Consider the following 26,075-nt stretch of genomic DNA (forward strand, 5'->3'; position numbering starts at 1 on the left):
GAGGGAAGGGCTCCATCCTCACTCATGGGGTTTATTTCCTTGATCAGAGGCATCTGCTTAAACTGCTGCTTTGCACTTTGCCTGTTGTTCAAAGTGTCAGAGAGAGGAAAATCTCTCCACAGAAGATGCACAGCAGAGCTCGCTGGAGTTTAACCCTGTGTGTCAGTCAGGTATTGCAAGAGAAGAGCAAAGGATATACTTTAGTTCCTCTGGTGGGGTGTTTTCATATACTTTGTGCTCATTCAGAGGAACAACTTTTACCATGAAATGTTTCGCCTACATCCTTCCTCTCTTCCTCTGGGGTACACACCTCTGCAGACCCAGGATTAGAACTTTGGCTGGAGCAGCAGGAATGCTGCAGGCTTGCCCTGGGACCTGAACTGTCTCCTGCTTTCTGTAGGAGAACCCAATTTTTGCCTCCTGTGGGAAATGCTGGCAGGGCCATTGGAGCTAGCAGGGCATCGGATGCCTCTGCCTGCCACCCACCCCATTTCCCCAGGGCCAGTGTGATTCCTGGTCCCTACCCACTGCCCCAGGAGGGATGACACAGGTGCTTCTGTTTCCCTCTTGCCCCATCTCAGCGGTGGGCTGAGCACGAACCCGAAGAGAGGCATCTCCATCAAGGCACGGGGACCGCCGAGAGCCGTGCCTGGTAAGGGCTGGGGCGAGGTAACCATAGATGGCTCTGATTCATTTGGCTTCCTGTCTCTCTCTAAGAAAAGGATGTAAATAGCCCAAAGCAGGGGATTCCAGTGAAAAGAGCAGGCGGGTGCCGTGCGGTGCTGCGCTGTGCCGGCTGCGGCCCGGGCCTCACGGAAAGCCGGTAGTGGTGAAAGCCGGGCTTCTCAGAAGTGGGGGAGGCGCGGGCCCTGCTGTGCCGCATCGCCCCGGCGCATCAGACAGGCTTCCTGCACACCCAGGAGGATATCGTGGAGGGAAGAACCTCTGCAGTGCCCGTGGTCTCGCCCCTGACTCCAGGAGAGCTGCGTCTTCACCTCTGCACCCTGAGCAGGGGTGGTGCTGCTGGTGGTACCCTGGCAGCCAGGCAGGCATCCCTGTGTTTTGGCCAGCCCTCAGCACGGGGGAGGTCCCAAAAGGATTGATGGCTGGAACTGCAGTGACATTTTTTCATGGCAACTTCATGTCTTGGGGCCACTGGCAGGGTAATGTGGGCAAAGTTTGTGTCCATACTTGGTGCTTATACCCGTGTCCATGAGTGTTGAACGACTGCCTCCTTACAGAAACACAGACTGTCATCACCAGTGGTTTCTGTGTTGCTAATGCAATAGCAAATTGCAAAGATCCTATAGAGAGAAGCTCAAATACCAGCATTCTGCTGCCATAGGAAGGCTGGTATCACTCTGGTCTCGGGGGAATTGTCTGGATGGTATCCTGGGTCCAGCTGCACGAGACACTTGGCGGTGAGGCAGTGAGCTCTGTATCCCCAGCTCATGTCACACATCACCCTCACAGTCATCAGCTGGCTAAAGACACACCACCAGTAGTGCCTTCACCCATCTGGCTCCATGGCCCTTCTTCCCATTGCTGTTTTGTTGCACTCAGAAGGAGAATGCTGAGGAGGCAATCCAAGACAAGATGGAACAAAGGGGTTTCAGTCTTGTAGCACCAGCAAGCGTGTGCCTTTAACTGATGTAACACTGTCAAGGGACTTGAGGTGTATCAGGCACCCACTGGCAGCCAACAGACAGGGGTGTTCACCTGCCTGGCTTACCTGTGATGGTAATCTCTGTATAAATCCAACACCCCAGTACTGTTTGGATGAGGAAGCAGGGAGGATGGATCATAACATGGTTCTGGAATTGCCTATTTGGTGTCCAGCTCCATGCTCTTGTGTCAGGGAAAGTGTCACCTCTTTAATCAATTGTCTTTAAGGCTGTTACATCTGTGTTCCTCTTCTATGAAGACAGGCTGAGACAGCTGGGGGGGGTTGTTCCATCTAGAACTGAGAAGGCTCTGGGGAGACCTTACAGCAGCCTTCCACTACCTAAAAGGGGCCTGCAAGAAAACTGGAGAGACACTTTTTACAAGCAAATGCAGGGATAGGACAAAGGTGATGGATAGATATGAGGAAGAAATTCTTTACTGTTAGGGTGGTGAGGTACTGGTTCCATCCCCAGAAGTGTTCAGTGCCAGGCTGGATGCAGTTTTGAACAATCTGATGTAGTGGAAGATGTTCCTGCTCATGGCAGGGGGTTGTAACTGGGTGATCTTTAAGGTCTCTTCTAGCCCAAACCATTCCATGCGTCTGTGGTTCCATATGTAAAAGATGCAAAACTATAAGAGCTCAGGGCAGAACTGAGCCCCACAGCAGTAATCTGGTGCAGAGTTTGAGATCTTTTTTGGAGTGCATCTTTATGAGACAAGGTCGCAGTGACAAAGCTTCTGTCACTTTTGGAACCTGAGGATGGTTCATATGGGACAGGGTTGTTAATAGAGCTCTTCTTATTTAGAAGTAGCTTCATATATAAGTGGAACTCAAAGAACTCATTTCTTTTCTATTTTCTGTACCCTAAGCCTAAAAATTTTCTTTGTCATTGGTGAAGTTGCAGGCAGGAGAAGGTGAGAAACACAGCGCCTTTTACAGGGACCAGTAACCTAATATGAAATACATTCAAGGCACAAAGAAAAAAGCAGGGGTGGGTAAAGATGAACTGGCTACATCTTCCAAGTGAGTGCTGTGGGGATGCTTCAAGGTTACAGATAAACCTGTTCACCCATAATGAAATAATCAATGCAACAGATACTAGTAACCCCCCCTGAATTTCACATACAGATTGGTTATTTAGGAATACATTTGCTAGTAGCAGACAAAGTTAATCAAGGTGATCTCTTTTCCTCACCATCTTCTCTTCCCTGCCAACGCAGTCCTTTCCCTTTCAGACTGCTCAAAATGGATTCTGCTGCCTTCCTGTAAGAAATTCAAGCTCCACCTGTGTTTAATTAGATATTGGATAACCTGGGTTGTTGTATTACGAACATGTAGGCCAAAAGTCTAGAAAAACAAATCAGTCCTAGGTGAAAGAGCAACAGTTCCAATTTTAAGCCAAGTGAAGTGATAAAAGGTATAGAGGTATAAAACCTGAAAAATGTAGGAAAGTTGTTTAAAAAACCCCTAAATCAAGTAAACTCTGTTGCTTGTATCTACTGGCTTGTAACATATTTGTGATTACATGAAGTAACAAACATACAAAATTATCTTCTCAAAGACATATGAAAATAAATAATATTTGCAAGAGGTTCTTTTACATTCCCTTCTTGCTGTTTTACAGGACATTCTAGATACACAAGGTAAATCCTACTTGCAGAAGCAAAGGATAAAGAAATTATTTTCCTTTAAATATTCTGGCTGGTTTTTGAACAAAGGAAAGAATGCACAGTGTGCACACCTGTAAAGGGACTGCTCCAGTGATTATTCAGCATTTCTGTGGGCTAAGGTACCACACAGGGAGTGTGGGGATCTGCAGTTTGCTGCTACTTCACCCTAGTGATGGAAAGTGGGACAGGTAGGGTTTGTAGGCAGCAGTAGTATCTTTATAAGATTCCTGCCTCAGTGGATGGTGGTGGGGAACAGATGCATGTTTGGGCAGCCATTCTTTGTTGCCATTCGTGCTGGATCTTACAATGAGGGCATCTGCTGCTCCATCATAGGGATTGTTCCTCCCTCTGTCTCAACAAATTAGCTATGAGATGTGGAAGCACTACAGCAGGTGGGGCTTGCTGCATTTTCTCCTCAGGATATTCAAACCCACAGTGTTGAGTGTGAAATGAAATGAAAGAGTGGGCTGCAATCCCTTAGGGCTGGAAGAGGAATGATCCCCAGTCCTCCCATATCCCTGCAGAGTGGGGTGAGCCCCGACCCCCTGGATTAGATCAGAGAGAAGTAGTTTTGGAAGGAAGAGGAAAGCACAGGCCTCTGGGTTATATTTTTTTCTTTGAAGGAAAGTAAGTGCTTCCAAATGTAAGTGTCTGAACTCCCTGAGGACAGAGGCATTGCTCTGCAATCCTGAGTTAACCCCACACTTTGGCCTTGGGGTGAGGGCATGGTTTGTCTCCCACATTTTCTCTGGTTTAGCTCATCGCTTAGCCAGCTGATTTCTACTAATTCTTTTCCTAAATGTTTAAAATTCCCTCTGCTCCAAGCAGAGAAACCCCAGCCCCACACATGGCTTTGGCCAGACTCAAAGGCCAGATGCTTCCTGGCTTGAGGCTGTCACGAATAAGGTTCTCCCAAGGCAAGGTGGGTAGGCATGTGTAGTGCCAGGGGCTGATTAGAAAGCCTGTGGATTTGGCAGCCCCTGCTTGGATATGTGAAGATGTCCTTAGCTGAGAGAAATCCTTCTCAGGATCTCCATGCCACAGCATTTTGTTTTACTAGCTGCAGGCCCAGTGCAACCCATGTCTTGTCTACAGCTGATGAACCCTGAAGTTCATTGCAAAACCTTCCAGCTTTCAGACTCTGAAATACATGACTCTTTCCCTCTGCCCACCCTAAGATTACAGCAGCCTAGCCTTTCCTCCTGTAACACCCACCAGGCTCTCCCTCCTTGCAGAGCTGTCACTATTGACAGTCTATGGCTGAAATCTCTTGCCTTTGATTTTTTCCCTTTGGAAAGGGGTTCAGGTCTAATGATGACACTCTGGTGGCCATAAACATCCTCATCCACTGACCCAAGAGCTTTCCTGCCACACGTATGCTGCTCCTTAAGAACTTGTGGTCTCCTTTCACTGCAAAGGCTCAGTGAGTCAGCAAACTTCCTTGGAGTGCTCATGTGCCTTCACAAAGAGCTTTGTAAATACTGGACTTTGTTTTTGCAAAACAGTCAAGTAAAAGTAATCTGTTTATGATGTGATACCTGCAGTTGTATCTAAATACTTTGCAGCTTGCATTTGTTAGGGCTGGCACAGTTCCTCAGCCGCCAGACCAACCCCAGTGCAGCTTTGCATGCCTTTCTGCCTTGAGATGAAGAGCAGGTCTTACATTGCCACCTGCAACCTGGCTGGGAAATGAGCTTGCTAGAGGGTAGTTAAACTTGTTTCTGATCTCTGGGAAAGAGTAAAAGTCTCCTTAGATCTGCAGAGGTTAGGGACATGGTCGCTATTAACTCACCTGGCCTACTTGCCTGTGTGTTGTGCGTAAGTTTCACTCACTTGTTCATTTGCTAAGCCTGAAAGATTTTATATTGCAGTGTTTGAAGCCAAAAAGGGAGGGAAAAATGAAGCATCCCCAGATGGGCCCAGAAATACAGTCCAGATGATCAGTACAGGTGATGGATCATTCTGATAGGCTTGTCTCCTGTGATGTGCAGATTCCAAGCTACCTATGGGCCTGGAAATACAAGAGCAGGTCAGGACAGACAAACACAACATTGTGCTGTGCTGTGTTACCCTAGCAGTCTCATGCATGGCTCCCAAATGTGGTGCTTCCCCATGGGTAAGCCTTTCATGCACCTTTCACTGGCCTGGGACCATGGAAAAAGGCATTCATCTTTTCACACCAGGCTCCTGTGGTGATTTCTAAATCCCTTACTAACTGGATTTGTCTTTTTGGTTTTCCTCCGTGTTTTATACTTGTGTTAACACTGCTTCTGTATGTTCTTTAGTATAAATGCCTTTCTATCTAGACTAGTATTTTTAAGCTTTTTTGTCATGAATTTGCCTGTGGAATTGTGGCTGTCTTTATATAAAACCATCTTTTTGTCAATTATTTATGTTGTTAATTTTTGTTGCCCCTCAGTTACACTAATACATCAAGTTTGGGGATGCTGACGCATTTAAATTTATTTCATACATTTTTGGGATTGATGTTTGATTCTACTTGATCCTAATATGGTCATCATTATGCCCAGCCACCTGCTAATTCTTCAGTCTGTAAACGTTTTTTACTTTTTGTCTATCTGAATGAGGTCAGTACTCAGCTCAAGTGTGCTGGGTGCATGACCGTCTAAGGTATTTTTTGAATGACCACACCACATGAGATCTCCAGCAAATATCTCTGAGGCTGAAGTCACCAATGATGGTAATTCCTCTCTCTACACATTACAAACAGATGGTTGAGGAGATGTTCCATTCACTGGTAAAATTTGTTCTGTAGCAGATGCCTGCCAGCTGCCATTCCCTGCCCTGCTGCATGATTTTGTAGAGCTAACGAGATTAAGAAACTGTTGAAATTGATTTTTGCTTCTAAATACAGCAGATCTGATTCTGAAAATGCAGGGAGGGCTCTGTCTCAGGTGGTGCAAGCTGGCGCAACTCCAGTGAAAAGTCAGTGGAGCTGAACCACTCCGCATCAGCCACGGTGCTGCCTTGAAGGGCAGCTCTCTTAAACGAAAGCGTCGGCATTAAGAAACCGACTACAGAAAAAAGTTTCCCAAGTAGAATTAGAGCACAAAAGTGGGACAAAGGTAGAGTTTGGGGCAGTTGAAAAAACTACCCTTTGCTCATACCTGCAGTTCAAGACTGCTGATACATCTTGAAAAATGCCTTTCACTGGAAACTCCAGTACATCAGATAGCTCATTGCTCAGCCTCGGTTGTTTTGCAGCCTTCGAACTTGCTTGCTCATGAATCAATGCTTCCCACCTGTAGCCACTGGGGCTGAAGCCATGAAACCTCCCAGGCTGAAATCCTTCTGCTGATAAAAATCTAGATTGAACTCAGCATGAAGCTGTGGAAAAATGCAGATGTGTATTTTGAGAGTCCATGGTCAGGCTTTGAACAATCAGATGAGTATTAGAAGGGAAAAAAATGCAGTAGTTTAAAAATAACAGATCTACTGCGTGGCAGCCATAAAAGGAGATTTTAAGGAAAGGAACAGAAAATCATGCCAGATGAACACATTAGGAATAGCAGTTAATATGGCATGTACTAATGACAACATATATATCCCCTTTCTGTCCAAAATAGATATGAGAGCCTTGCAGCCAGAGCACACTGTTTAAACTCTGTTAGTACAGCATTCACCACATCTTCCTACCACTGCAGGCTTTTGCTGAACACTACTACTGTTGCTTCTCCCTCCAGACAAAATTTAAACTTGGGTCAAAGCTGTAAACAGTTCTTAATTGAGCGATCCAACTTAAAGCATTACAGGCTGCTTGAAAACCTCTGTGACCCGACAGATTTGAATACTGAAAAACATGACATCAGAATGACCTTTCCTTCCGCACTGTTCTCACAGCTCCTTTCTTCTCAGTAGATACTTGAATCTCTGCTATCTTCCTAGTCTTCATGCCTGATATGCTGAGTTTGCTCCATCCATCCATCCATCCATCCATCCATCCATCCATCCATCCATCCCACTAGGACCTCTAGTTGCCGGGTCACTTATTCCTTCTCTTCTTTTTTGTAAAGGGATGATAAGACAGCACCGGGTCTCGGCAGCATCCCCCAGCTATCCAGACACCACCGTGGGCTTCCCAAACACCCTCATTCCCAGAGAACAGAGCTCTGAGGTCTGTTGTGGTTTGAGATAACTGACACAAGAGTTTGGGCCTGCCATTACCACCCCACAAACCCAGCCCGTCTTAAATCACGGCCTGCTGCCTACATCAAAAGTCCTTTGTGAAGAGCACAGTTGCTCCTCTGTAACTGTTCCACATGGAGCAGGTCATCAGCTGCTTATGAGCTTTCCTTCTGTTTCTAATTTTTTTTCTCAAAAAGTTCCACAGTATGAAGTCATGTTAGAAATAAATAGTCTCATCCTCCTCCCCTAATAATAGAAAGAGGAGCCTTGTTGGGCTACATGTGATTTTCTGTGTCAGCTCCTCACCTGGGAGTTCAAGTGGGTTTCCTGCAAGTTACAGCAATTTCATTCAGCAAAATCTAAACTTAAACACTTTTTTTTCTGTGAATCCACAGGATGGTCTTTGAATTGCTGAGCTTTTCTCAAGGTGACTTTGAAAGCCATCTTCCTTGCCCCAGCAATAAGATCTCTCTCTGTGCGCGGCACACAGCTGTGATAATCCCTGGAGAGTTTTGTCCAAGCCAAGAAATTAAGAGCCCTGTCTAATGGGGTCACCGGCTGCTAATGAAGTTGCACGTTCATAAACTACAGCTACAGCTCTCAAGGGAAGCTCCCTGTCATCCCTGCTTTGGGAGATGCAGTTTGTCTGTATCACAGGAGCTCGTAGGACCTGTGAGAGCTGCTGGAGGCAATCTGCTGTGTGGGCTTTATTTTTAACCCCACCTCCCCAACCCCTAAGCAGGTTCTTCTTTCATTCCCACATTGAACAGAACAGAGTTTTAATTTCGGTGCCTGTGTCAATTTGTCAGCTGTAGTCAAACGAGACAGGAGTTATTCAGGCTTTTTCCTCCTGTGGAGGATCAAACAACAAATCTGTATAAGGAATTCCTGATGGAGAAGCCTAAAAGGAAGATTATGAATTTTCAAAGCTGTGGCCTTGTAAACCAAGCGTCTCTGCAGACATCATGGAACAAGAGCTCATTAGGAGTAATCATCTAAAACATGACTGAAATGTCTGTAGCTTTTCTGACTTACACCAGATGAAGATCTGATCCATTCACCTAGTTTTAAGTCCAGACACACGTTCTTGTGGTGGAGACATAATTTCCTCTGCATGCTGTAACCATTGCTCTGCACTGTGACAAGCAAATGTTTATTGGGCTTTGCAGGCCTCAGCAAGAGCTTATAGCACATTTCTTTATGGCATTTGTTTTGCTATACATGATGTATATTTTGGTGGGTTTGCTGGTGCTTTATTTGATGCTCAAGATCAATCATTTCTGAAACACAAGTGTGACATTTTGGGAAAAACAACTTCCACTCATTCAGTACTAATCTATCATGTTGACTTTATTTCCGGCACAGCATACCAAGAGCAAACAACGTCCTACTACTCCGTGCTTTTCAGCTAAATGCCTTTTCCAAAAGGTTAGGGAAACGCTTGTGTCATGGAAAAAACAGAATCCAGCTACGCAGGAAATAAAGAGGTGCAGTGGATCAGGCTTAATTGAGCACTTAACAGGCTCAGACTAGCCTGAGCTTACATTAACTGAACCACTGAACCCATCCAAGCTGAACAGATGCAGAGCGTTGGGCTGTGCAGTTAAGATTCACTTTAGCAGGGGGTTCTTTATCTGCAGGTAGCAGCACATAACCACCTGGGCAGGCCCCTGGAAATGACTCCCAGCATGGGCAGGAGAGGGGCATTTTGCACCTGCACAAGGCAAGATGTTCTCAGGGTGTCTGTGTACAATATCCCCCTCTGCCTCTCTCAAGATGCAGCTAAGGTGGTTGCTCGTGCTTTTGTTTGTTTGGTGTATTTTTTCCTCAAATCTTTGTCCTGTGAAAGAGGTGTGAGAGGGATGTTCTCAGGATTGCAGGTGGCTTGGAGGCAGAAGGGCTTGGGGATGAATTTGTCCTTTCTAAAAGACATTCTCTTACAGGCCTCTTATGTCTCACTAGTGTGTGATGCTACTTCTTCCTTTCTAAGGAGCTGGTGTCTCAGTCAGTGTGGGAATTGCCCCACAGATCCCCACCTGACTGGAAACAGTGTTTCTCAAGCTGAAAATAGTGCTTCTCAAGCTGAGAGTTAGTTTTTGCTAACTAGAGACTGTCACAGCTGTTGGTCATTCTGCAGTACTTTCTGCTAGACTTTATTTTTGAGCTGGGGAAAAAACCCCAGCCCTGTGCACACTGTTAGCTCAGACAGGTGATAATGTGCCTGTCCTAGGTGATTGAAACAACAATTGGTATCATTACTATGCCTGCAGATAATTTAGGTTTCATTAAAGTGAATGTTCAGGGGGGAAAAGTCCGTGATTGCAGTTTAGCATCATGGTATTACGGCATCCCTGGCTCTAGCAGGCTCATGAGGAACATTGTAGCTCAGCATTTTCTGGATTGTAGGGATCTATCTGTTGGCTTAGGTTTTGCAAAAATGTAAGTGGTATTTACAATTGCACTTGGCAACGAGCTGATTTTTTTCTGATACAAATCCAAATGCTAGGGTTATAATTACTGTGAATGTTGCATCCTACAATCTGGAAGCATAAGCAACATGCATTGGTCTGGTTTTCACAAAGAAATTGTTGAGGGCTGCAGTGGCCATCACTGAGGAATCTTCCCATGGCCCTGAATTATGCAGCAAGCCCACATCTATGTAATCTCCTCTCCATACTGTTTCATTTTCCCTGCAATAACTGTATTAGAAACATTGCAGATTGACTCTGCAGGCTCATGCTGGTCCAAATGTAAGATGTGGGATTCATCATCTTCTAGGGACTAATTTAAAATACTTAAAACAAAATGGAAGACCTTCAATAGGAAAAAGATGAGCTTGAAAATAGATGCTCTTTTATAGAGCAGTCTTGCAGGTCATGTTATAGTCCTTGTAGTAATCAAGGGAGAGAGCAGACCTCGATTCTTGGGAGTAGCAGCATAAGGATTACACAAGTCTTTTTTTTTTTTTTTTGGAAGGCCTGATCTTGAGTGATCTGTGTAGATGCATACCAGATCAAGCCAGAGCAAAGCCACATGGGCAGCCAACACCTAGAGACCTAAAAAGTATTACATTAATGATCATGGTGACTGAGAGGGGTTGCCTAAATTTGGGGCTGGCATGGGTAAGATGACAACTAAGGTATGAATCACTTTATGGGCCTGCTGGCATGGTAAGATGACAACTAAGGTATGAATCACTTTGTGGGCCTGCTGTATGGTGCTGGCATTGAAGGGTTCCTTGTTGCCAGCTGCCAAGAGGTAAATCTGCACAAGGGATGGACGATGGACGCCTCACAGGCCAGAACAGCGCTTGAAATCTACTGGACTCGGATGAAAACTGAAGCTAAAACCACAGCTGAAGTGTTGGCTATAAATAAAGTACCTGAGTGAGCTGAAGAGAAATTGTTTTTAAAGGAACAGAGCAGAGGGAGAGACCCATGTACACGCCTTGCACTTCAGTGTTGGGATGCAGCTTGGTTGAGGTTTTTTTCTGGTGGGTAATACAATGTGTGCTTACAAAAAATACATTTGAACAAACATGGATGCTACAATGTTAATGGAATGGCAATTTGCTAAGTTTTTCTGTAAGATTTGATTAACAAAAGTCTGTGTAACTGGTGCATTTCCCATGCCAAACACCTTGTCTTACAGACATGTAGTCACAGAAAAGTAAGAGATTCTTACTTACACAAGACACAGGTGAGCTCACAGTCTATTTTATCTATAAGGAAAAAAGTCCCCTGAAAACTAAATAGGTCTCAAAATACTCTTATCTAGATTTTGGTTTTGCACTGTATTATGAATCTGACACAGCAGAAAATTTTTCAGCTAAAGATAGAGGGGTTTTTATACAGACAGACTTACTCTTTCCGTCCTGTGTGTCCCTACATGTGTCTTTATATATATATATACCATTTAGAGAAGAAAAAGATGAACTATACCCTCTTTGCTGAACTATACCCTAGTTAGCAAAGATCAACTCTCAGATTGAAAAACATTATTTTCAGCTTGAGAACTTAGCTTTGTAATAAACTCAAACTAAAATGAACCCAGAGGAAGGCTGGCTGTGTGCTCAGCCTCTGCAGGTAGAGTCTCATTTCCAGCTTATTCTATAAACAGACTCTTTTCTTCTATTATTTAAAACTGCTCAGCTGCTTCTCTGCAAGAAAACAGCAAAGGCAATTGGGCACAGCCTTGGTCACGTAAGTGGCTCTTGTCTCAAAAGCTAGCTCGTATTCGGTGCTGTCCTAGTTTTTCTTTTCTCAATCCCATAAAGGTCCTTTTCAGAGTTGAAGAAATTCCAATTAATGAGCACTGGAATCAGTGTGTGAGCAAAAAAAAAAGTACAGTATTTAGCATACTGCTCTAAAATTATGGATAAATATTTACATACCTTTTAATGTCCCTTCACATTCTCTTAAACTGTTGGGTTTTTCTCTAATCTTCATTTGACCATTTCAAGCATGACTAACATATTTTGAATTATTTTTACACCTCCAGCATCTGCTCTGTAAAAACAGTGAACGCGAAGGTGCAGCTGGCTGAGCTGAGTTCAAAAGATTCATTTGCTGAGGAGAACTAGGACTTTCCAACTGTATTTCTGTGCTTGAGTTTCTTAATAAAGCCACCGTGTTATCCTGAACTTAGACTAACTCCATGGTTACAGTGGTGTCGATTAACCGTAATGTCAAAGAATGACTCAGCCTGAAGCAGCCAATACTGAGATTTTTATTTTCCTCTCCTCTTTATCCAAGCTTGGAAAAGGAGGCAGGTTGCTGCGTGTTCTTGTTACACGTTATCTAAATATATCGATCACTTCCTCTGGACTCTTATCTGTTTGCTCTGCAGTGGCTGTGTTCATTCACGCTGGGATTTGCAGGGGAGCTGAATGGATACAGCCACGTGAGAGGTACCGGTGGGCTGGTTCAAGCCGGGTGACACTGTGCCTGGCTTCTCTTTTGTTTCTTCTGGCTGCTTGTTTGACATCCGCCAGCCTCTCTCTTCATTAAGGCGGCGTGATGAATGGAAGGCAGCGAGTGTAATTGGGGCAGTTAGGGCCACCTGGTTCATAAATATAACAAACATCCACTAGTGCATCTCTTTCAGCACCACATGCACCAGTGAAGTGCAAACTGACTGATAGTGAATGGGAATCATAAACTGATGGGAAGATTCTAGCAGTTCCCAGAGTCAGGCTGGCTCCTCTTGCCCCAGCCTTTTTTACAGCCCTTAAAATAACATTTTCAAAGGTGCGGCTCCCCCAGTAATAGAGGCTACATTCATGTAGCATTATTGTTTATGGAGTTTTTACACTTTGATAACTTCATTAGAATAGACGCTGCCCTACCCCAAGGGTGGGTATACCCCACCATACAGAATTGAGCTGGCGGTTGGCGCGGTGGTTTTTGTGCCATTTTTGCAACATGTGTGTGGCACAGGTAATTTGCTGGGGAAGGCAGGAGAAGGGGTTTGTGCACCCCTGGTAGTCCTTGTGCAGAGAGGGGAGGAAGTTCAGCCCACAAGAGACTCAATACCAGCTGATTTAAACACCAACTTCGTACTTCTTCTGAGCTGAGCTCTCCAGACCTGACTTGAGCAGGGCTACAGTGGGCAGAGATGTGGAGCCATCTCGAGCTGGAGGCATGGACATCCCACTGGTGCCCAGGACTGGGTAACAGTGACTCATAGATGTGACCTTGGACTCAGCAGTGATCAGTGAAAGCAGTGCTCACAGTGTGTGGGAACAGCCCCGTGCTGGCCACTGAGGGTAATGTCTTTAGCAGACTTTGCATCATGAAGCAGTTAATGAATTCTTTTGTAGTGAAAGGCTGGATTCAATAAGAAGTTTCTGGGGCAAGTTACCCATAGCCTGCCATACTACAGTGCGTCAGGCAGACCCTTGGTTTTTTTCCCTTTTCATTTATTTTTTCTTCCCCTTTTAATTTTAAATTGAGTGCAGCTGGCTGCCTCCAATGCTGTTAACAATGGCACTTCTTTCCTGGGACAATGTAACATTTAAAACAGATAAAAGCTCATGTGGGGCTAATAAAAGTTTGCCCCCATCCTCATTCCTGTAGGGCAAGTTTCCTCATCGTTAACATTTTAAGTAGCAGCTCTATGAATATGAGTGTAATTGACTTTTACACGCTATTACTCATCAGCGGGTAACTCCGAACAGGCGTCACTGAAGGGATGTGCAGAGTCTCAAAGAAACTTTGTGGTCCAGCAGCAGGGGAGCAATGCTGTGTGAGATGAATCCTCAGCTGGGACTGGGAAGTCAGTGAATAACTGTGGGGACCAGAGTGCTGGGTATGGCAGCCCAGCACCCCAGTCCAGCAGAAGGGGAGGACACACACAGGTGACCCTCAGCAGCCTGTGTCCTCCTTCTGGTGGTTGATGGAGAGAAGGGAGCAAGTCAGTGGGTTCCCATTCCAGATCTTCCATCAGAATTGCTTGTGCAGGTTGGGTTAGGGGTCCAAATGAAACCCTGTGAGCACTGGTCTTTTGTCCATAACAGGGACAAGGAAAGGTATATGACTTGCATACCTTCTTGGATGGAATGCTAACAAATTCATCATTGTTAGTATTCAAATTATTGAATACTAACAAAAATCCTTATTAGCAACATTATGATTTTGAAGGCACTGTATAAGTGTTAGGTTTTATAATGCACTTCAAGGTGACTTCTTTCCTGAGGAGTTTGTGCATGCTATATATGTTTTACACAGCCTAAATTCTCCTTCAGTCAGCAAACCAACTAGTTTTAAAGTAGTCTTTATGCTGCAGGGACATGTGTTCTGACTGTCCTCCCTGCAGAACTCAATCCAGAACATCCATGACTTTTCTTTCCTGGATCTTCCTTTGCCTGTGGTGATCTTTGGATTAAGCTCCATTGTGCAAAGATGCATAGCCATGCATCTTTGTGAGTGGGTTTTGGTATTTTTTTAATGGTTTTAAAGCCTCAATCAGTGCTATGATGGGAAGGTGCCTCTGTTCTTTTCCTCCACCTCCTCCTAGTATCCTTCTTGCTGGACAGTTCTTGGTTCCCCCCTCAGCTGCTGTTGGCTGTAGCTACCAAACCTGCCCAGCTGTGAGGCTGAACCCCTGCCCTGCCCTTCCCACAAAAAACACAGGACCAAAGAGTTGGTGCATGATGCACTGTTTATATTTACAAATTTAGAAATATGATTGCTCCCCACCAATGTTTACCAATTATATATTCCAGCCAAAGCAGGAATGAGTCATTTTTACATTGCTCATAGAAAATTTTAAAAGGCCTAAACACCCACAAAATTTGCTTACTCTTCAGGTGTAGCCCCCGGAAGGGTGAGGACAGCTTCCGCCGTATTCTGGTTGGAAACATCACTGACATGACTATTGGGAAGTTGTACATTGATGGTTGATGTGCAGGAGAATATGGAAAAGGCCATGAGGGCAGATGCTGAGGACAGTTTTGAAAAAAAAGCTGGGTTGCAAAAAGTGTGCTTGTTTTCAGTAGGGCCTTTCTATGACATGTCGCCTGATGACTCTGCATGGTGTTTGTAGAATTAAGCCAGTCTTTATCCACAAAGATAGGAAGTCAGATCTTTTGATGCACTAGTGGCTGTCAGCAAACTGATACAGATGGTCGTTTTGTTCAGAGCAACGTGCACAAAAGTATCCCAGAGGTGCAGCTCAAAATACCCACATTGCTCTTGTGTGTCACTCCCTCTCTTTCCATTAATGTAAAATGACTCACAGGCTTGAAAAGGCAAACATTGATCAAAAGACCAAAGAGTGATTTACTGGTGCAGGATGGGACAAGATGTTGTTTTAGCCCAACAAACAGTAACTGCATTTAGAGGTATTGCCAAGGGAGTCCGAGGCGGTGCTTGCTTACTAAATTGGGTAAAATGCAGGGATTTCACCAAATGCAAATGACAATGAACAATATGTATGACTCAATATATCCGCTATGCTTTCAATGTGCAGAGGGTGGTATAGCTGACCTTTAAAAGTGATGCTTTTCAAACCACATTGTTATGTTTATCAAAGTGTTCATTTTAGAGTACAATATTTGGACCTGCTCCTATTAATTTTCTTGTGTATCATTTGAAGGCTGTTTTCCCCTCTGTTTATAAGAAAAGCACTTCCAGGCAACCCCAAGAGTGTCGTACATTTATTTCTTTGTCTAATCAGGGAGTGAAACTTGCCATCAGTTCTCCGAGGCTTGACACATACCTCTGGAGTACTTCAAGTCACGTATGGAATTAGCTAAAATAAGTTTGATGGTAATTTTGTGAGACCTTCCTGTGTGCCAAAAATAGTCTTCAAGAACAATGTAGGGCAAGAAATATTCTCTGCTCTTTAGCCTCAGCTTCCTCCTATCTAAAAGCTGTCAGTGGCATCTCTGGCTGTGCAGAGCAGATCCCAGAATGGCTGCAGAGTGAATCCCATTTTGCAGTACTGTAAGGGAAAGAAAAGAATCTGGCATCAGATTTGTAAATTGAAGTGTAGAAAAGGCTAAAAAAAATAAAACAATCGCAGCTCATAGTCAGCCCAAGGCCAGCAAGCAGACTGGAACAACAGACTGGAAGGCCCCCGCAAATCCAAGAGAGGCAGTTTTGCTGGGATGCATTTCCTCTCCGTCCTCCATCAGCCAAGCCAAAAACTTAACAGGAAAAAAATAAAAAGGAAGCCGTAAAGAGCAATTTGACTGCACAACTGGCTGCACTTATCACAGATAAATAGCCTGGGCCCAGCTTCTCCATGGTGTGGAGACTCAGCGTGGTGCTCAGGGGCTGGACGAGACGCTGCCGCCGTGACCGGCGATGGCTACCACCCTGCTTCCCACTGCTCATCCCTGAGCAGTCACCCCTGCAGCCTGAGGGTCTGGCACAGGCTGGGCCCACCACAGTTAGAGCACAGCTTTCCTGGAGCATGAGCTGTGATGCTCAGACACCTCCTCAGGTGATGAGTTGAGTACTAAAAAATAGCAGAATTTTCTGTCGGGTCAAGGATGCCTTATTTTTTGATCATGGAGGTCAGACACAGACATGGGAATTCCCCCAAGCTGGTTGATTTGTACAGACAGTTTCTTTTTTTTTTCTTTTTTCTTTTTTTTTGGTAACAAATCAGCCTGTTTTTTGTAATAATCTCATCTTGAAACTTGAGAGGAAGGGAATGTATGGGTGAGCAGCTAATATCAGTGAGTTCTGGAAACTCCCTTTTTATGGTCTCTCTCATTTAGCAGCTGTTATGATACTTTCATTGCATTAAAAACTTACTTTACAAGACTGACGATAAATTAACTTCATCTCTTCCAGTAAAACTAGCTTCAGATCACAATAAGTTTGAGAAAATAACTACTAAATAATATTAATATACAGACAACAGGGCTTTGATCTAATATATCGTGAAAAAATAAAGCATTGGAGGTGTTACAATTGGAGAAGGCAAAGCTTTACTGATATTCCCCTGGTTCAAATACTATTTTAAGAGTGTATATGTAGGATCTACTGACTCGTAGATGCAAACATTGGTTTAAAATTAATTTGAAAATATCTCTTTATATGAAGCAATATATTTACTGATTTAAATCATACCCATCTGGACATGTTTATCAAAATCAATCCTGGTCTACTATAAGCCATTTGCTGCCATTGCCACCCACTGGCCAGAGACAAACAACCATCCTGTTACTGACCCAGATCAACAAATATCCTGATTAAACAGACACATCTTGCTACACATCCAACTGCTTCCTATTCAGCATCTTGCCTTTAACACAAAATCTGGCCAGCTTTGTACAAAATGTATTTACTGTTTTTATCTTTAAAACATAAATCATAGTCTGGGAAGGAGGGGGCAGGGGGAGCCTGTTCTGCAGAATATGAACTCTGATCTATAGTTTCGTCCTTCTGTCATCTCTTTAAATGTAGTATCTAAAAACTGAAGGATGTCATCCTTTTATGTTTCTGTAAGATGAGATAGAGTTTTGGTAATGCATGGTAAAATAATGAAACCGAATTACAGACTGTAGGGAGCCATTTTTCTCACATAAGGGTCAGCACATATAGTAATACTTTGGATTAAGTATGAAATTACTACAGGACTGTAATAACTAACCTTGTTAATCTTTTCTCATTTTCTTAAGAGTAGATCAAAAAGAAATATTTCAGCAATCACAGCTTAATATTTGAATCCTTCTCTGCTTTAATCAGAGTCCTTTATATACTGTGATTATGTGTGTTATTTTGTCCTAATATTACTAACAATTTTATTAATCATGTCTGTTGTTGTTTGGTTTACCACTTTCCTTCACAGATCATTTTAGGCCCCAATATTTAGGCCTTTTCTGAAAAACTGATACAAAAATTATTATTCTTAGAGGAGCTGTCCTTCCCTTAGGTACCCATGAACAAAAGCTAAACCAGGCCCTTGGACTTCTCTTGCCTGTGCCTTTCGGTACCATACCAGGTTCATACCACCAATACTGGGACAGCCTTCTCTACAAATGAAAGGCAAAGAAAGGCGATAATGTTTTGTTCTCTGCATCATTAGTAAGGGGGAAGGAGGAGAAGAACTTAGCAGAACAACTGCATCTTTTGTTTTTAAGTTCTTCGGAACAATTCTGCCAGGCAGCGCGTTTTCCCTCTGTTTCATTTGTCTTTGTTATTTTCCTATCTAATTAAAATTCTGCAGTGCCGTCATGAAATTGTTGTCCGTTTAAGGTCACAAACAGCTTCTGTCCTAATGAAATATGAATTGCATTAGTTAATTGAATTGTGCACTTATTGTGTGTTGTGAATGGACTGAGCACACTTATATTCTTAACATATACTGAGCGTTTTATCAGTTTAGGCAGTGTGTGGACATAGAAAATGCTGCTATCATTTTTTGCATCACAATAGGGAGATTGAATTGGCAATAGATGGGACTAAGAAGTGTTTGTGAAGGACAAGAACTCTAAGATCAAACCCAGGCATCTGGTAGCTGGGATGAGATCGGCTCTTCAGCGGTCTGGGGTCAGGGCACAGTCCCGAGCGGAAAACTCGAATAAACCCTTATTATGCACGGTGTCTCTGTGATGTCTGTCAAGATAGGAAGAACCAAGGGGGAGTAACAAAACATCTGTGGCCTTCTGCAGCAGGAGGCTTTCTGGGTTAAATGAACCTTGTAATTGAAACCCTCAGTGCACAGTCCAGACCGTTCTCTTCCAGGATCTGCCCGGTCTCTGCAGATACTGCCCCCACACCCCTGGTAACACAAGCTGAGCTCTGGGGTCCTTTTCACAGCTGGGAGGTTCTTTCTTTGAATGGTGGGAAGGTTCACTTTAGGATGTTGAGGACCTGATCAAAGTCAAATGAAAGCATGGGAACTCTTTCTGTTGACCTCGGGGCTGTGGATGAAGCAGGTGCTTACGGAAGTGCAGGCTCTGGCACTGAGCCTTTACAACGTGTAAGATGGATGTTTTGCATTGGTAACCACTCAGTGGTGGACTCTACTAATGAACCAGAGTATTTTAGAGGATGGTTGTTAGCTGGGAAAACAGTAACAGAATACTGGATTTAATTTCCTTGCATGGGTCTTGATTTTTCACTTAGTTCTTCAGACTACTCAGCATTGTACATACACACACATGTATTGTTGTGTATATATATATACACACATATGTATAATATGCATATGTATATACATACATGTATATCTCCAGAATTTAGGCATTAGATTTATTTATAGGCAAAAATATCTTTGGATTCTGCATAATACTTCTGTAAGGTAGTAAATCTGAATATAGTACCTTCCAGATATCCTTGAGCTTGACAGGCATGGAGAGATACCTTTTGTTCTGTCAAATAGTGCTTCCCTTAGCTCAAAAGGGTACTTCATTCAACAGTAGGCTGAAAGGAAAGATAAGCAGTGTTCAGGTTGAAGAGTTGTTGAGAAATTTCTTCTTCTTGTTGTCATTTTCTGCTCAAAAACTGAGGAGATATGCACATGGAAGTTTCTTTTGCTATAGCAAACTCATGCGGGAATATAAAACCACTTAAGATAAACACAGCTAGAAATTGACTTGCCACAATACACAATTCCCAAAGGGAAATACCATGACCCTTTTTACGAGAGAAACAGAGAGGAGTGTCTGTGCTTGATCTCAGCAGGCATGGATGCCGCATTTGTGGGGACTTCCCAGCTCTGCCCACATGCAGAGGCACTTGTCATTTCCCACTGTGGGTGATCCTCCACAGCTGCCATAGCAATCACCTTCCAGGAACACTTCTCCATGGGCCCCAGACAAGCACTTTGTTACCACTACCCACAGATGATGCACTGACACAAAGACTAAATGAGGGATTCTGGTTCAGGTAGGTAGGCAAGGATTTTCCCCTGTATGCTTGATAGATAGGAAGAGAGGTTTCATGGGAGGGCAGTGTGGGAATAGCCACATTATGGGGCTACTTCTCTGAATCACCTGGAAGAGTTTCTTTCTCAATCACTGTAATTACTGAACCTAAGGGGACCTGCCTCTGGGTGTAGTTGTTGCATTACAGAAGTGCTTCAAGTAGATGAGTTTCCTGCACGCCCCAACTGTTTCAAGAGACTCATACCTGCTTAAACTTCTGACTGAGGAGTTTCCCACCTAGTGCCAGTATCACTTGGTTCTTTCCTCTCTCTCCCCCTCTCTCTCTCTCTCTCTCTCTCTCTCTGAATGTATTGCATTGGCCACAGTACTGAGAGCTGTAGCTGAACAACTGATGAATATCCCTGCCCGCATGAAAGGGTTCAGGAGGTGATTAAGAAAGGGTGGGTGTCTGTAATGGTTTGGTGAAGTCCTGACAGATTCACAGGCAGTGGGCAAATGACTGAGAGCGAAAGTGGTGGGATGGGGCGTGAAGGGTGATCGGCAGTGGTTGCTTAGTGGTCTGAAAAGGGGTGAGTGAAAGTACTTGGGGGAGGGCTGTTGGTGGGAAAGACACTACTGTGTTACCCCATTGCACACTACAGATGTACAAGCTGTATTTTCTTTCATGAAGCAGTTTTGAAAGACTTGATGTCATTAAAAATGCTCACACCTGTCTAAATTATATAATACAGTGCTGCATAATTAAGCTGGGGAGGAAATGAAAGAGATTCAAGGAAGGCTGAAAAATAAAAATAAACTGAGGAGTCCTCTAGGGAGAGTAGAGAAGAAGCAAAGACTGATAAACTCCTGCAGACTGATGTGATTTTGCTGTCTTCTGTAGCACCACCATGTGAAGGGAGACAGTCTGTGTCCCTGCTCCTACGGGTCACCTTCCATGAGGACACCTGTGCTCAGCCTGCCCCTCTGCCCCTGGCTCCAGCCACAGCATCCAGTTGCCCATCTATGGCGTGGTGAATCCTTTTCTGCCCCAGCACCATCAGCCACACTTCTGTGGCCTCTTCTAGCATTCACTCCAACCTCAAACAGAGCAGGAATGCAGGGGTGGTCCTCAGAGCAGCCGGGAAGAGCATCCTCCCCTGCTGTGATTAATTCAGTTAAAAACCCATGACTGACCTGTCACAGTGCTTGTGGCTGGACAAAGGAGTGAAGGCAGCCCTACATAAACAGTAGCATTTTATACTCTGGCACATGGTAAATTCTGTATTGTTACCAGGTTTTTTAGCTTTTTTTCAGCTAAGTAAGGACCAGAACTATCCTTTCTTTCTCTTTTTTTTCTGATTTTTTTTTTTTTTAATACAGCCTCTTCCCTTTATGATGCAGTCATTATATGTTGAATTATTATTCCTTCCATTGGGATAAAGCATGTGAACAAAACCTAAATTTTGTTCTGTTTACTTTTTAGTTTTCATTAAATAGTTTATGAAAATGTTCCTTCTAAGATTAAAGAATTTGCCCATTCTAAAACTCAGGTTTGAACTTCTTTTCTCAATCCTTCATTATGCCTTGCATTTAACTTACAGCATTTTTTAAATATTAAATAATACCATTCGTTTTGCAGATAAAAAAACATAATGGAATTTTTTTCTTAAGTTAAAGGTACTATGTTGCTTGTATAGAATTTTTTCAAATTTCTATACAATTCTTACTTTAGGAATCCAAGGATTTTGTCTCAATCAAAGTCTTTTTGTTTGATGAACATGAAAAAAATTAGAAGGATGTCTTTATAAACACAAAAGGACACAAAAATCCCCTGCTCAGCTAATACATAATTATTTTAAATTGTCTATCTTTATTGGAATCATGATCAATCTAGCACAGACTGTGTCTGTGCCTGTACTGGGCACCACCTGCTTCAAATGAAGGCAAAAAAATGCCCCAAGAGGTGGATTTAGGATAATGTCATCTCCCACTCTTCCCGCTGTCTTGTATAGTCCATTTGAAGATCTCACATAATCCCAAAAATCAGAGATTTATTTAATCCTTCAAACAAAAGCCTTTCATTATAATTATTATAATAATAACAACTATTATTACTATTATTGCTATTGCCACCATTATTATTACTACTACTATCCCTATTATTTTGGACTGTTAATAGCTTTTGTTTATTATAGAAATATTTACTTACTCTTTGAAGCTCACTAAACTCTCATCTCAGCATTCTGTAGCAATTATCTAATTTAAATACTTTATATAATAAGATGGTCTAATTGAGAATGGCATGCAAAAGTATGCTGTCTTACCAGCTTTGAATTTCCTGTCCTTCCTTATGTTATTGAAATCCCTCTGTTTCTTGCTTGCATGATGAGGACCGGGAGTGCTGAATCTCCATCTGCACATTCTCTCTCCCTGTCACTCATTGACTCCTTGTTCAGTTAGATGGCTGCATTCCCAAATGGCTTGTTCCAGTGCTCTCCCTATGGAAAAGTTTTCTGTGTTCTTATAGTCTTATTGCTCTACTCTGATCCCTGTCAAATAAAGAGTGCAGAAAATTCAAACACCAATTTCAGAATAGATTTCTTAAATTCCAACAGTTTTAATAAATTATTATCAGTGCACTGATTAATGCATAATATTAAGATTTTAGAAATGGGATCAGGAATTTAACTGATTTCCTCCGTCCCCATCTAGACTGTAGCTTTGTAGTGCATTTCTCTGCCCAAGACTTCCAGTAATTGTCATGTGCCTAACTAACTTCAGGCCACCAAGGCAGGAGGTCCCCACTGCGAAGCTCAGTCTACTCAGGTGTCTTCTCCTGTGTTTAGGAATCTAACTTGAAAGCATATTTTTTGAATATTTAGGTGAGTGGGATACATTCCAGTGACAATGAGAAGGAACTCACATGGGCTATACAGTACTGACAGCTGTTTGCCCAGCCAAAAGCCAAACATTTTATTACCGCAAGCAAGTAGATAAAAAGACAGTAACTCTTATTTTGGCTATGGAGCTGGTTAAAATATCTTACCTTAAGGACCCTTGATTTGACACAGCTTCTGCTTCTTTACTTTCAAATGTTCTGAAGTCCCACAAATGTCTGTGACAAATTGAGGAAGCTCAGAAGCTGAAAGGTCATTTGGAAGGGGAAGGGTGGCTCTCAGGCACGAGCTGGCCAAGGCTTTGCTTCAAGAAGCCAGTTCCCCTATGGCTGCAGAGTGGAGGGTCAGATCATCCTTCTCTGGCAGACAGTGTGACTCTTTGCAACTAAAGCTGGCTTTTGCCACTGCTCAGAATGAGACTGGTGAGGCAAACACCCCCAGTTGTCCTCAGGAACACAGTCGTGACGAACATGAGCTCAGCAAGCTTCTTAATTTCGGCCAAAACAATGGATATCATGAGGCACTGGATGAACTTTTCTTACCAGTAAGTAAGATAAATTGTCTGGGAAGTAACATCATTTGGCTCGACAGAAAACTCTGGTCCAAGAAGGGCAAATGGCTTTGACTCAGCTGTTCCCAGTTTCATATGCAAGTCTGATGAAGCAGTGAGATCTGTGCCAGTTCTCAGTGTGGCCAGAACAGACTGTGCAAGAAGGTGTTCTGGTTTGTTAGATAGAGAGTACAGTAACTGAGTGAAGGAGAGCCTAGAAAATGGAGAGAACCAGAACAGAAGTAGATCCTGCAAATAAGCCAGAAGTTATGAGCGTCTGGGGAACATATTAGTCAGATATGTCTATTAAAGACATCTGTATATATGGCAGCGTCTTGTGAATACAGAGAACATGATGCCAATTACGACCATTGGAGAGTCGTAATTTTGGTAAATGTATAAAAGGGAATTCAGGAAAACTGGGAAGGTATCAGAAAAAGGAGTTGAATAGCGTAACTATTTAGATAAATGTAACAAGCTTAAAAGCAAAAGAACAATCAGAGTATTTTGCCATGGAGAATGATTTTAATAGCCATGGGTGGTAGGGAAATGTAGTGGAAAAACAGAATTATCTACCTTCTTTCAGGAAAGAAAGACTGGGCCGCAGAGGCAGAGGAAATACTCCTGTATAGAAGGATAACATGAACATTATTTAGCTGAACTGTAAGTGGGAAGGGCTGTGCAACTGAATCTCAGAAGACAAATAAATAAATGCTAAAGTAGAAATTCCAAAGCATTTTTACAACTTTTGAAAAGTAAAGACATTAGCAGGTCTTTGTTGCTAATATCCAGCTTAAGAAAAGGAAACAGAATGAGCATTGTTGAACTCAAAAGAATTGTTAACAGATTTGTGGTAACAGGGACTTGTGCTACTCCCCTAAGCCTGGCCAAATAAATCAGGAGGCACACAAATTAGAAGAGCAATTTTCTTAACACTTGACACAACACTATCTTGAAAAAATGAGAGAAAGAAGGAAGAAACTACTCTTAACCTGGGTATTAATCACAAACTGATTGTAGCTAACTCAGTGAGTACTAACACTTAGGTGTACCTGAAACCTAATTCGGGATGGTAGTTCAGGGATTGAACTTTCACCTCTTTGAGGTGATGCTCTTTTTGTTTTCTTTAACCTTTGTGACATAAATATGTATTTTAACATGTAAAAATTCAGCAAAGAGCAACTTCATCTTCCTCCTCCTAAATCTACCCTTAAAAATTGACCAGAGGGGAAGTAATAAACACAGCTTTATGAGATGCTTCTCCTCCCGAGAGTGTGAAAGCCTTCAGAGAACTTCTCACATGGCTCAGCTCCTACCAGCACCTTGATAGATCATACAGGTGTGCCGTGCCTTCCACACAGGAGGTTTTTGCATGCAGCTCTCCAGCCATACAGTGCCCAGGTATCCCTGCTTTCTGAGCATGGTTTTGTGTTGGCTTCACAGCAAACCTGGCATACTGGTGTTGGACTAAGCCTTATTTTAAGCATTCCTACCCAACTCCTGTTTGCTTCTAGAGGAACACCACCTCAACTTGGGTTTCTTTGAGTCACAAGCTGGGTCTTGAGCTATCACTGAGTACTAGTCAGGGCCAGTCTTGCTGCAGGCTACTGCTGTGTCACAGCACAACCTTGAAGAGTCCCTTTGGCACAGTGCCTGCGGTGACTTGGCTATTACATCCACCTAGGCTACGCTCAGCATTGTAGCAGCCAGCTGCAGTTAAAACCTGCTGGGACCATGGCTCAAGCACGATTAGCTGGCACAATGACAATCATGTATTTGTCTCCACTAACTTGGGCTCCATAGACAGGAATAAGCAGTATGCCATCAAGGAAAGGCATAAGTTGGGTACGGACAAATGCTTTGTGGAAGCTCTGCGAGGCAGCACCGAATGCCTGAAATTGAATAGTGAAAAGAGAAGTGATGAAGGAAGTAAGGTTAAACAGCCAGAGGAAGAAGGAATCCCACAAGAAATGGCAGAAGAAACATGTACCATAAGGAAAGCAACTACATGAACAAAGCGTATGAAAAGCCCTCAAATGTGTGAAAGGAATGCAAATTCAGAGGTACAATTTTGGAGTGAACACAGATGGCAAAATTAGACTGAGACCAACCTACAAGGTCAGGTCGGTGTGAGAAGAGAATCACTGACCCTTTCACGGTTCTTACATGTGTAGAAGCGCCATTTGGATAGGACAAAAAGAATGCAAAGCAGCAGTGTATTTTTTTCCAATCAAAAGCCATCTATAACCTTTTCTTGAAAATGTCCTTTTTCTTCAAGCATAGTACATGACAGTACATTATGGCATTAGTACATGACGGCATCACTGGTGACAGTGAGAACAGTGGCCTGTAATGAATCAATAGATTTGCTTCATCTTTAACTAATTCAAACCTTTAATCTTCTTGCTTGTACAAATTCTTCTTCCTTCAGGTCAAAGTATTAAATAGGCTCAAGAAGTAAATAAGGAAATAAATACCAGAAATGCCATGGGGAACATTGAAATTAAAGTTTTCTAATAGTCACATCAACTTAATGCTGTGATTACCAGCTCAGTTCAGCTTCTTTCCCTCACCCCCCTCTCCCCAACTCTATGACTAAAGCTGTGGGAGTAAATAGCCTAAAAAAGGAAGATGCTTTGTTTTTCTTTTAGTTTCTTGATGTTTGTGTTTTTATAGATGGGGGTTGAGGGTCTTTGTATTTTAACTGCTCTCACTATGGACATACAGGAACTTTTACAACACAGATATGAAAAATAGCCCAAAACATTGATCTGCATGTTCTTCCCTATGTTTCATGCCTGGTTTGCACTCTACTGTGTGC

At 43.1% G+C, this 26,075-nt stretch overlaps 1 protein-coding gene and 1 long non-coding RNA gene across 2 annotated transcripts in view; one reads left to right on the forward strand and one right to left on the reverse strand.

Annotated features, from left to right (window-relative positions):
* Positions 1 to 26,075, forward strand: part of BCL2 (BCL2 apoptosis regulator) — a 97,057-nt gene that overhangs the window by 54,798 nt on the left and 16,184 nt on the right. The window lies entirely within an intron of this gene.
* Positions 14,976 to 22,349, reverse strand: LOC139603017 (uncharacterized). The gene is made up of 3 exons (XR_011683541.1): positions 22,132 to 22,349; positions 19,265 to 19,364; positions 14,976 to 15,927 (listed from the first exon to the last, which is right to left on the reverse strand). It is a non-coding gene; the product is annotated as an uncharacterized lncRNA (long non-coding RNA).

The sequence above is a fragment of the Agelaius tricolor genome, unplaced genomic scaffold, assembly GCF_023055355.1.
Source record: "Agelaius tricolor isolate 1412-34295 unplaced genomic scaffold, bAgeTri1.0.p SCAF_2, whole genome shotgun sequence".
Classification (NCBI taxonomy): domain Eukaryota; kingdom Metazoa; phylum Chordata; class Aves; order Passeriformes; family Icteridae; genus Agelaius; species Agelaius tricolor.